Source organism: Hemitrygon akajei, chromosome 7, assembly GCF_048418815.1.
Source record: "Hemitrygon akajei chromosome 7, sHemAka1.3, whole genome shotgun sequence".
NCBI lineage: Eukaryota > Metazoa > Chordata > Chondrichthyes > Myliobatiformes > Dasyatidae > Hemitrygon > Hemitrygon akajei.
The window spans coordinates 94,594,252-94,606,790 of NC_133130.1; the positions used below are offsets into that span (position 1 = coordinate 94,594,252).

At 44.7% G+C, this 12,539-nt stretch overlaps 1 protein-coding gene across 3 annotated transcripts in view; it reads right to left on the minus strand.

Annotated features, from left to right (window-relative positions):
- LOC140730688 (metabotropic glutamate receptor 1-like) overlaps window positions 1–12,539 on the minus strand; it is a 198,608-nt gene that overhangs the window by 136,581 nt on the left and 49,488 nt on the right. The window lies entirely within an intron of this gene.

Genomic DNA, 12,539 nt, shown 5'->3' on the forward strand with positions numbered 1-12,539 from the left:
TCCACCTCCACCACTGTCACCGGCAGCCCATTCCATGCACTCACCACTCTCTGCGTAAAAAAAACTTACCCCTGACATCTCCTCTGTACCTGCTTCCAAGCACCTTAAAACTATGCCCTCTCATGTTAGCCATTTCAGCCTTGGGAAAAAGCCTCTGATTATCCACACGATTAATGCCTTTCATCATCTTATACACCATATCAGGACACCTCTCATCCTCCGTTGCTCCAAGTTCTATTCTAATAAGGCAATCCAGGCAACATCCTTGTAAATCTTCTCTGCATCCTTTCTATGGCTTCCACATCCTTCCTGTAGTGAGGCAACCAGAACTGAGCACAATACTCCAAGTGGGGTCTGACCAGGGTCCTATATAGCTCCAACATAACCTCTCGGCTCTTAAACTCAATCCCACGATTGATGAAGGCCAATACACTGTATTCCTTCTTAACCACAGAGTCAACCTGCGCAGCAGCTTTGAGTGTCCTATGGACATGGACCCCAAGATCCCTCTGATCCTCCACACCGCCAAGAGTCTTACTATTAATACTATATTCTGCCATCATATTTGACCTACCATATTGAACCACCTCACACTTATTTGGGTTGAACTCATCTGCCGCTGCTCAGCCCAGTTTTGCTTCCTATCAATGTCCTGCTGTAACCTCTGACAGCCCTCCACACTATCAACAACACCCCCAACCTTTGTGTCATCAGCATATTTACTAACACATCCCTCTACTTCCTCATCTAGGTTACCTATAAAAATCATGAAGAGTAGGGGTCCCAGAACAGATCCCTGAGGCACTCCACTGGTATCCTATGTGGGAGGATACTGTGAAATTTATTTTAAATTTTTTATTGTATTGATGTTTCATAAAATAAAATTTAACTTCTTCTAATAATTTAACTTTTTATTAGGTTTTGGATGTTTAGTGATATTGATAGTTTTGACATCCAGTTAAGCTAGCCGACATGATTTAACAACTTATTTTGTGGTTGGAGCTTGCTGTAAACCTTTGGCTGGTGCTTCTTATATTGAGGAAGGCCCTGTCGCTGGTTGGACTCTATTCATGATCATTGAACTGGCTTTTTTCAATGAATTTACACTGGGATCACTGCACAGGTTCAGTCCAGCTTTATTGTGGGACTGTGGGGGAGCGAGGTCAGCTCGTGCCCAGCTCAAAGTCCACAGTCATTGTGTGGCAAACTCTAAATTGCTCCTGGATTGGGAATGTAAGGATTTCTGTCAGGAAATTCATGGATGGTGGGAAAGAGGATAGTTGCAATTTACTGGATTTTACGCCTTTCCCACTCAAAAGTTTACGTTTAAAAGATTTTAAACTAAATGCTAAATCAAAGTGTGGAAGGATTGTTTCCACTAGTTGGTGAATTAGAACTGAAACAATGAGTGTGGATCATTGGTGAAACTCAGTGAGAAAATTATTCAGCTGTATAACTCTGTGGTGTATGACTCTTTGCCGATGTTCACACAGAGGCCCCTTTATTAGGTACCTCCCATACTGTAAAGTTGCCACTGAGTGAATGTCTTGGTCTTCTGCTGCTGGAGCCCATCACTTCAAGGTTCATCGTGTTGCACGTTCAGAGATGCTCTTCTGCACGTTACTGTTATGTACGTGGTTACTTGAGATGCTGTCACCTTCCTGTCAGCTTGAACTTGTCTCTCCATTCCCCTCTGACCTCCCTCATTAACAAGCTGTTTTTGCCCATAGAACTGCCACTCACTGGATGATACTTATTTTTGCATCATTCTCTGTAAACTCTGGAGATGATTGTAGGTGTAAATTCCAGGAGATCAGCAGTTTCTGAGATACTCAAACCACCCTGTCTGGCACCAACAATGTAAGGATTGTCAAAGTCACTTAGATCACATTTTTCCCCATTCTAATGTTTAGTCTGAACAACAATTAAATCTCTTGACCATGTCTGCATGCTTTTATGCATTGAGTTATTACCAATCGATTGGGTGATTAGATATATGAACTAAGGAGTAGGTGTACTTAATAAAGTGGCCACTGAGTGTATGTTAAGAAAAGGGTTAATATCTGTTCACCTCCCTCTGATGTCTGCACATTTGATTCAATTAACATCCTTATTTGATGCTACAGAAGCACGAACAGCCAAATAAATTATGTTCTGCAATTGTACTCCCACATCACTTAGTAACACATATAAATACCATATAATAGATATTAGCACAACTCCTCAGATGAAGATCTAAATTTACAGGCAATTTAATTCTACTCGAAGGGATGTGCAACAAGAAACAAGATACTGTCACAATTTTAGCAAGATTGAACGACCATTCTGGGCTCAAACTCAGAGGGGAAGTCACATTTCTCTGGATAGAAACACTTGGCAGAATGGCTTCTTTAAACTGCAGTGCCTTTCCCAAATCGAAGCTATGGCTCAGTTGTCATGTCGTTGCCTTGGATGCAGAAGGTGGTGGATTTAATTTGTATTCCAGAGAGCTCGGCACATTACCAGGCTCTGGTCCATGATGGTTTGGTTCCAACATTAAATCTGTTGAATACTATTGGAATGTACTTGATGCGCTCTGACATATCATGAACCATGAAAGGTGCAATAGTTCTGCATTCCACGGAATCCACCTCTTACACGAAGCAACTGTAATGGTTTTACAGAACACATTATATTCTGAATCTGTTACTGCACACGCTATGTAAGGACCCCATGAACAGCTGTATGCTTGTTAGACTGTACAATGGGGCTCGGTCCAGATCAAGAGGCTAAAGAATATGGATCGACCATAGTCAGTGACACACTGTAAAAGTATAAAATAACCATCCAACCTACAGGATATACAGCAACCAGTTCTGATGTGAGCAATTTAAACTTCACCGTGATTTGCAAATTTTCTGATTTTTTTTCTAACAGACCCATTAACTTGGGACAGGAAAAAAGCCACAAAACAGTCAGATTGACAGAAGTATAACCCATCCAATATACGAGGCCTCAGAGCCCTAGACATTGTCAAGGACCTCTCCCATCCATCCCACAATCCCTTTGACCTCCAACCATCAGGCAGAAGTTACCACAGTACAGGCAGGGTAACAGCCTCTTCCTGCAGGCTGTGGGACTTCGAAACAACCTTCTACCACATTACACATTCTACACATTATTTATGACAGCACCAGTAGCACAATACTGTTGTATATTTAACTATATGACATATGTGCCCTACATGTCAACTCGTACAAATACAGAATATTTTTATTAGCTGTTGATATTTTTGTGTTAATATTATTTTACATGCTGTAGGTCATATATGCACTGTTCGTTGCACCTTGGTCCCAGAGGAACACAGTTTCATTTAGCCGTATGGTTGGATGGCAATGATCTTGAACTTGAAACATGCAGTGCTCCTAGACAGCACCGTCCACCCTTTTTCAGTCTGATCTTCACGTGGGTTCAATCCCAAACCTCTGCCATTGAAGTCATTTCTGTTTCAGTGTTAATCAAGAATCCAAGAGCTAACGGGCCTGATTATGTGTCATGGTCCCTTCTGGCAATCGCCCACCTGGCTATTTACCTCAGGAATTGGGCCTCAGTCACCTCGTTTAGTTTCCAATCATTGCCAGGTTCCACTAACTACAAACACCTGCTTTCCATGAGCAAATGCTTTATAAAAACCCTGTGACCACAACAAGGAGCTGCCAGCTCGTTGGTTGACTTTGGCGTGAGTAACCTTGTTTTGTGGTTCTTAGGACTGCCAGTTCTAAGTCTAGCATCGCTCCTGGATATCGACTCCACACTCGCTACATTAATAAGGCCTCCTGACTCTGCCTCCACGCCTGTGTTCTGTACTTGGGTTTGTCCACCACCACGCCTGTGTAACATCATGACTGAACTGGCCAGTGATTTGACTTCACCACAGCCCCTCTGTGATTCCCAACACTCTGCCAGTCTTTCAACACCTCTCATGTCCAATGGAGCTTGTCTCTGAGGTGCAGTGTTCCACCTCCAGCCGTCAGGCGGCAGATCTCAAGAACCTCATTTCCACCCCCTCAACCGCTGTTTGTCATTTTGTCCTGTCAAAGGCCTTTCCAATGATTTTAAAACATCTCTGATGATCAGAGATATTTCTAACCTGCTGAAAAAGATGTAAAATTCTGAAATCACTTTAAAAATTAATAACACATTCTCCTGAGGTAATTTAATTGACAATGTTGATAATAATGACACTAAGGGGAAAAATCTATTTGCTAAGGGGTGGTGAGAGTGTGGAACGAGCTGCCGGCAGAAGTGGTGAATGTAGGTTCACCTTCAACAGTTAAGAGGAATTTGGATAAGTACAGAGATCAGAGGGGTGTGGAGGGCTGTGTTCTAGGTGCAGGTCAAAGGACTAAGCAGAATAACAGGTTGGCATGCACTGGATGGGCTGAATGGCCTGTTTCTGTGCTGCAGTGCTTTATGATCCTATGACTCTAAGCCTTTTATTTTCATGTTAGTGATCCACCACACAGTTCATCACAACTGGTGTAAACCCAAGGATTCCAGATGAAACATTTGCCTAGCCTCTCAGCTCCACAATGCTTCATCTCTGGGTTCAGCAGCAGAGCACTGCCTGGTTCGGAAATTGCACCATCTCGGATCGCAAGACCCTGCAGCGGATAGTGAGGTCAGCTGAGAAGATCATCGGGGTCTCTCTTCCCGCCATCACGGACATTTACACTACACACTGCATCCGCAAAGGAAACAGCATTATGAAGGACCCCATGCACCCCTCATACAATCTCTTCTCATTCCTGCCATCTGGAAAAAGGCTCTGAAGCATTCGGGCTCTCACAGCCAGACTATGTAAGTTTCTTCCCCCAAGCTATCAGACTCCTCAATACCCAAAGCCTGGACTGACACCTTGCCCTACTGTCCTGTTTATTATTTATTGTAATGCCGGTACTGTTTTGTGCACTTTATGCAGTCAAGTGTAGGTCTGTAGTCTAGTATAGCTTTCTCTGTGTTTTTTTTATTACGTAGTTCAGTCTAGTTTTTTGTACTGTGTCATGTAAACCATGGTCCTGAAAAACGTTGTCTCATTTTCACTATGCACTGTACCAGCAGTTATGGTCAAAATGACAATAAAAGTTGACTTGACTTGAGCAGAAGCTGGGCTCCAATCCAACCAGTTGTTGCCACAGCTGGAAAGGAGATGGCGCAGTGTTTCAGGAAGGAATCGACCTGGTGTGAACAGGTGAAGCAGTAGGCAGGAAGGCCGGCTGGATATCTGAAGCCAGTGCAAGGGGGAAAGGCACTGAGTGGCTGAGGATGACTCTGACAAAATCAGTAGTAAACCTCCACTGGAATCCTCCTAACCCAGCTGAGATAGAAGGTCCATTCCCAACAACAATCCCACAGGCACTGAAACTTCTGTGTCCCTTGCTACTGCACCGGATTGCCTATCTTGATCCTGAGCCTGAGAATCCGATTGGAGCAATTCCTGAGCAAGGCTTGCAAGTAAGTTGCATCTCCCAACACCCCCAGACATCCCAAAGGGCTTCAAATCCAACCAAATGCTTTTAAACTCCAATCACTGTTGCGGCCAGCATTGGACACAGCAAGATCCCATGGCTGAAGAGAACAAAATGGGCAGTGTGGCTGGTGGAGTACTTTCAGGCCAGGACTCTGCTTTGAAATGGGGCCATGGGATCCTCCACATCCAACTGAATGGGATCTCAGTTCAATGTCTCACTCAAGGGAGCACCATTCTGCAATTGTCTCTGGAATGGGATTGGAACCCATACCATCTGGTGAAGATGACGCAGTCAGCTGCTGCTTATACACCTGACGGGCACACTGCATCAATTTTTATTCCAACACAAACTGGGTTGGCAAGTTAATTGGCCATTGCAAATTGTCTCTAGTGTGTAAGTCAGTGGTAGAATCTGGGGAGACAGATGGGACATGTGCGTGGGATAAAGTGACTGCCAACGAAGGGTCTCAGCTCATAACGTTCATTCCTCTCCAGAGATGCTGCCTGACCTACTGAGTTCCTCCAGTTTTTTTGTGAGTATTGTTCTGGATAAAGTGAGATTTGTGTAGGTACTTGATGACAGCACAATGGAACAAAGAGACTGCGTATCAATGTTCTTTAGAATTTAGGAAAATATGGGGTGATATCATTGAAAAATATGAGATCCTCATTGAGACCATGTGTAGATGTTGAGGTGTGTCCACTAATGGGGGAACCTTGAAGGAGGGAACACAGTATAAGATTGGGGAACACACACAAATGGCTGGAGAAACTCTAAGCAGCACACACAAAGTGCTGGAGAAACTCAGCAGGCCAGGCGGCATCTATGGAAAAGAGCACAGTCGACGTTTCAGGCGAGACCCTTTGGCAGGACTTCCAGCATCTACAGATGCTTGGATTTCCAGCATCTGAAGAGCTTCTCTTGTTTGTGGTTAGAGAAAGTCTGCAGGTCAAGCAACATCAATGGAGAGGAATAAAGAGTTGTCGTTTTGGTCCGAGTCCCCTTCTTCAGGATCAGAAATGAAAGGGGAAGAGTAAGAATGGTGGGGGGGGGGGGGGGGGGGGTAGGAGTATAAGCTAGAAGGTGCTAAGTGAAAACATTTGAGGGGAAGGTAGGTTGGTTGGGGAGGTGGGAAAGATAAAGGGCTGAAGAGGAAGGAATGTGATAGGAGACATGCCATTTAAAAACGGAGATGTGTTGGAATCCCTTCTCAATGTGGGTGATGAATGTCAGGAATTCTTTATCACAGAGGGTGTTAAGGCTGGATTTTTGGCATTTAATAATGAATAAATTGTTAATTTTGGTTTCTGGGGAACTGGCACAGAAGTGGAGTAGACCAGCCATGATCATATTGAATGGTGGGTTAGGCTTGAGGGGGTAGGTAGCTCACTCCAGTTCCCATTTTCATATGTTCTTTTGTCTTCCAGCTCTGTAAATCAATGACAACCGACCTTTTGCAGAATTTTCACTTCAGGAAAAGGAAAGATATGTGAATAACTAAACCAGAATTTAATTCTGTTCAAAAAGGCCTGCAGAGGAAAGGTTCACCGCCAGGCCTGACCTATATCATACACAAAAATAGGCCATCATTTCATAGCATGCTGGTTTAACATTCTGAATGAATCTTCTTGGGAATAAGCAGGAGCATGGTACAACTCAATGAATCTGCGGCTATCTCCCACAACAAAGCAAATCAAACACACCCGCTGAGCAGCTCACATCACTGGAAAGACTTCGAACTGCTTAAAACGACGAAGAGCCAATTAAATAGATCAGGCACAATTGTCAGAACTCGCCCACATTAGAAACAGAGGCAGAGGCAGAGCATACATGAAAAACAAGCTGACTGCACAGAGGAGGGATGAGTGTACCAGCAGCTGATGAGAGCTTTTGTGCTGTGTGGCATATCTGTGGAAGGCTAAGGACACCTTCTTGCAGAGAAAAAAAGTGGAGCAAATCTAAAGACACTCACAATTCGAGCTCAAGGGTTACAGCTGGCTCACTACACCTGTAACACTGAAATCACAAGCAGCTTCCCCCATCACCATTGCTCCTTGCCAGCACTGTGCACTGGCTACCGATGCAGACGGGCAGGGCATGGAAGCGGGCAGCCCCAATGCAGAAAGACGAGGATGGGCTAAGGGGCCTGTTGCTGCATTGTACGACTCAGTGATGCACTCTGAAAACTGTGACCTCTGCCACCTGGAAAGATGAGGGTCTCAGGTGCAAACGTCCATCATCAGCCTCAAGTGGCTTTCTGGCACATGTAGCCCTTCAGACTTAGATAGAATCACCACCTCTTCATCTCTGCTGGGTCAATAAGCCTTCTTCACCACACAGATCACCGAGGTAACTCATTGTCACCTTCTCGATGCCAACTGGGGATGGGCAGTGAATGCCAACCTTATGTCTGTTTCCCAGTTATTCATTTTTAAGATGGGAAACTTGTGAAAGTAGGACACCCCCGGACAGGAGTGAGTTGCAGGTTTCCCTATCTCTCATCTCCACTTCAGCAGGCAGTGAGAATCCTAGGGAGGGTTGTGGTAGATGCTTGCACACTCTCTCCAGGTTTGAGGGGGAAGGAGATATTCCCTTAAGTCATGTTGCACCCATAGTTTATCATTCGCTCAAGAGACTGCCTGCTTAAAGAGCTCCTTGTACAAGGATTTGAGCTCCTAATTGTGAAACAATGTACACAAAATGCTAGAGGTCAGGCAACATTGATGCAGGGGAAATAATCAGTCGACGTGTCAAGCTGAGGCCCTTCGTCGGGACTGGAGAGGATGGGGGCAGAAGTCAGAACAAAAATGTGGGGGAGGGAGAGGAGCACAAGCTGGCAGGTGATAGGTGAGTCCAGGTGAAGGGGGAAGTACCGTAGGTAGGTGGAGACAAGCGTTGGTAGAAGGGAGTGATGTGAGAAGCTGGAAGGTAATGGGTGGAAAAAAGCAAAGGGCTGAAGAGAAAGGAACCTGATAGGAGAGCACAGTAGACCATCAACCTATCATACACCAATCCTGGTCTTTATCTGAGGGGGTTTCATCCTTAACAATGAATGTGGGGAGTGCCTATGCACATTGATACACAAGCAGGGTTCCCCCGTTGGGATTTCTTTGCACTGTTCACTAACAGGACGGAGTGGACAATTACCTCATGTGATAATGGGATTGTCATCAAGGTGCCTGGGGATTATACCCCCCCCCCCCCCCCCCCCATTATGACCACATTCATTAAAAGTGCAAACTGGAAAAGCTACTTCTTCAACTATAGACTGGCTTTAAGTTGATCGGAGTTGCAGGGAAGGGCAGGGGCAACTGATGAATCTAGCCTTTATTTTCCCTGTGCTGGCATCCCACTGCCCACTCAGGTACTTGGGCACAGGCCGAGGAGGTTCTTGAGTGGCATGGGCAGGTCAACGTCTGGTGGATGGAGTTTCCCTTCACTCCCCCCCCCCCCACCACCGCCTGGCGTTAGCAAACCTCTGAGCCCGGTATGCAGCAGTGCCCCAGCAAGACCACTCATTTCACAAATTTATCCTGGGTGACTCATTCTAGCCAGTAGCACCTTGCACAGAATCTCAGCAGATTTGCATCTACAACAAGTCTTTAAAGGCTTCACTCTGCACATCGAATGATTCTCAGCCACTGAAAAGCAGATACGTTGAAGGAGCTTTCTAATTAGTTGTATTCCTCTGCTCCTTTCCCACATCTTCCCACCTCCTTCAGTTTGCTTTTGCTTTGTCAGCTTAGTGTTGAACCAGGTGCCACCAATTGTTCAGGCAAATAATTTCAGGCCATGGTAAGTATTTTATCTGAGCCCCTCTCGACCCTTTTGCTTTCTGCCAGTGAGGAGAAAATGTGGATTCATGGCACCTTGAATGACATTGAGAAGTTGACTGAAGGCTGACCTCATAGAACCACAGAACCATAGAAAACCTACAGCACAATACAGGCCCTTCGGCCCACAAAGCTGTGCCAAATATGTCCGTACCTGAGAAGTTACCTAGGGTTACCCATAGCCTTCTATTTTTCTAAGCTCCATGTACCTATCCAGGATTCTCTTAAAATACCCTATTATTTCCACCTCCACCACCACCGCCAGTAGCCCATTCCACACACTCACCACTCTCTGCATAAAAAACTTACCCCTGACATCTCCTCTGTACCTACTTCCAAGCACCTTAAAACTGTGACCTCTCATGCTAGCCATTTCAGCCCTGGGAAAAAGCCTCTGACTATCGACATGATCAATACCTCTCATCATCTTATACACCTCTATGAGGTCACCTCTCATCCTCTGTCGCTCCAAGGAGAAAAGGCCGAGTTCACTCAACCTGTTCTCATAAGACATGCTCCCCAATCCAGGCAACATCCTTGTAAATCTCCTCTGCACCCTTTCTATGGTTTCCACGTCCTTCCTGCAATGAGGCAACCAGAATTGAGCACAGTACTCCAAGTGGGGTCTGACCAGGGTCCTATATAGCTGCAATATTACCTCTTGGCTCTTAATCCCACAGTTGATGAAGGCCAATACAACGTATGCCTTCTTAACCACAGAGTCAACTTGCGTAGCAGCTTTGAGTGTCCTATGGACATGAACCCCAAGGTCCCTCTGACCCTCCACACTGCCAAGAGTCTTACTCTTAATACTATATTCTGCCATCATATTGCACCTACCAAAATGAACCACCTCACACTTATCTGGGTTGAACTCCATCTGCCACTTCTCAGCCCAGTTTTGCATCTTATCAATGTCCCACTGTAACCTCTGACAGCCCTCCACACTATCCACAACACCCCCAACCTTTGTGCCATCAGCAAATTTACTAACCTATCCCTGCAGTTCCTCACTCAGGTCATTTATAAAAATCACGAAGAGCTGGGGTCCCAGAACAGATCACTGAGGCACTCCACTGGTCACTGACCTCCATGCAGAATATGACCCATCTATAACCATTCTTTGATTTCTGTGGGCAAGCCAGTTCTGGATACACAAAGCAATGTCCCCTTGGATCCCATGCCTCTTTACTTTCTCAATAAGCCTTGCATGGCGTACCTTATCAAATGTCTTTTTGAAATCCATATACACTACATCTACTGCTCTTCCTTCATCAATGTGTTTAGTCACATCCTCAAAAAATTCAATCAGGCTCGTAAGGCATGACCTGCCTTTGACAAAGCCATGCTGACTATTCCTAATCATATTATGCCTCTCCAAATGTTCATAAATCCTGCCTCTCAGGATCTTCTCTATCAAGTTACTAACCACTGAAATAAGAGCTTTGTCACTTTGGCTTGTGACGCAGATTATTAAGGATCTATTTACTATTCAGTGTAATATCCAGGGTTATCATAGTAACAAATCAGAGGACTGCTTGGGATTTCTGTAGTTGACTAGTTGGTGTTGGGACTTCTCAAGACATAATGTAATGTGTATTTAGTTTGCAGCCCATTTGGTAGCTGGGTGTAAGTGCTTGTCAAAGAGACTGTATTCCAGAATGATACTTCCTGTGCAGCAGAGTTCACTGTCAGAGGTACTCAAGCCTTATGATTGAGGCATTAAGCAGAAGGTCCTCATGCACAGGAAACCCATCTCCCCACCCTCAGTGTAAGACTATGGCTTTACTTTGAAAACTGACTCTTAAGTTCTCCCTAGTGACCGTGTTGACTGACCAGTGTCTGCAAATATTATATTGCCGATTAGGATCAGATACCTGATTGCTGCCTGTGCAAATTTACACTGTGCTTCTTACTTTAGGACAGAACCTACATTTTAAGTATTGTTCCATAAGCTGCCAGCACTTTCCAACGCTCTGTGGTGTGTGGTAATGAAGCATCATCTTTCTGAGCTTTTTCAGGGCTGCAAGATAGTTGGAATATATTAGTAGAAATAAGGTGATTAATAGAATTTAATTTTTTTTAGAGCAGTGGCTCTATAAGGAAAAAGGTTGGGCTTACAATGGATGCTACAGCCACTTATATAGGAAATGGGCTGCTGTCTCCTAGAATGGCTAAGTTGTTGTAAGCCCTGATTTCGGCCTGCCTTATAGAAAATTCAGAACCTGTGAAGGATGATCATTCTCTCAGAGGGGAAGGGACAACCCACAATGTAATTACTGTCCAAAGATGCTGCATGATGCAAGGGAGATCTGTTGAGATCATCTTTGATGAGACAGGTGTAATGGGAACCCAGCACAAACAAGCCTGGAGGAAGAGAACAGCACAGTGGTACGACTAGTAGAGCCACTGCTATTCTCAGATGATCCACAACTGTCACTTCAGCATTTCTTTTTGCACTGCTTCAGAATGCACTACAATCTTTGGACCATTCTGATATTGTGAGCTCTTTCTGCACCCATTGTTGTATTTATTGTTACCATGTATACTGCTTACACTGTCAGCTTCACATGCACAACGAATGCCACTACATCCTGGTGTACATAATAATAAACTAATCTAATCTAGTATAACGTAAATGAGGAGCAGGAGTAGGGCACTCAGCCCCTTGAGCCTGTCCTACCAACCAAAAAGAGGAAATGGGTAGAGTTTGTATGGTTTGTGATCAGCCTACGTCTGAATGTGTCCTGTTAATTCCGCTTGCTGAATTATTGAGAATGGAATTGAACACTGAAGAATGAACATCCCCACTCTGACACTGTGATGGAAGGAAGGTCATTGATGAAGTAGCTGAAGATGGCTGGATGATATGAGGAACACTTGCAGTGATTTCTTGGGGCTGATATGGTTGACTCCTGACAACTAAGATGATCTTTCTTTGTGTTCGGTATGACTTCAGCCATTGGACTGTTTTCTCCTTGATCGCCAGTGGCTCCAATGCATCTTGATGTCACACTCCATCGAGTGCTGTCTCAATCTAAAAGACAATCATCCTCAGTTCTGGAAATCAGCTCATGGACCAAGGCAGTAATAAGATCTGGAGCCAACTTGTGTGGTCAAAACTCAAACTCAAATGCCAGTAACGTTTGAAAGTACGTGAGACTGCAGGTGTTGGAACCTAATGCAACACACAAAG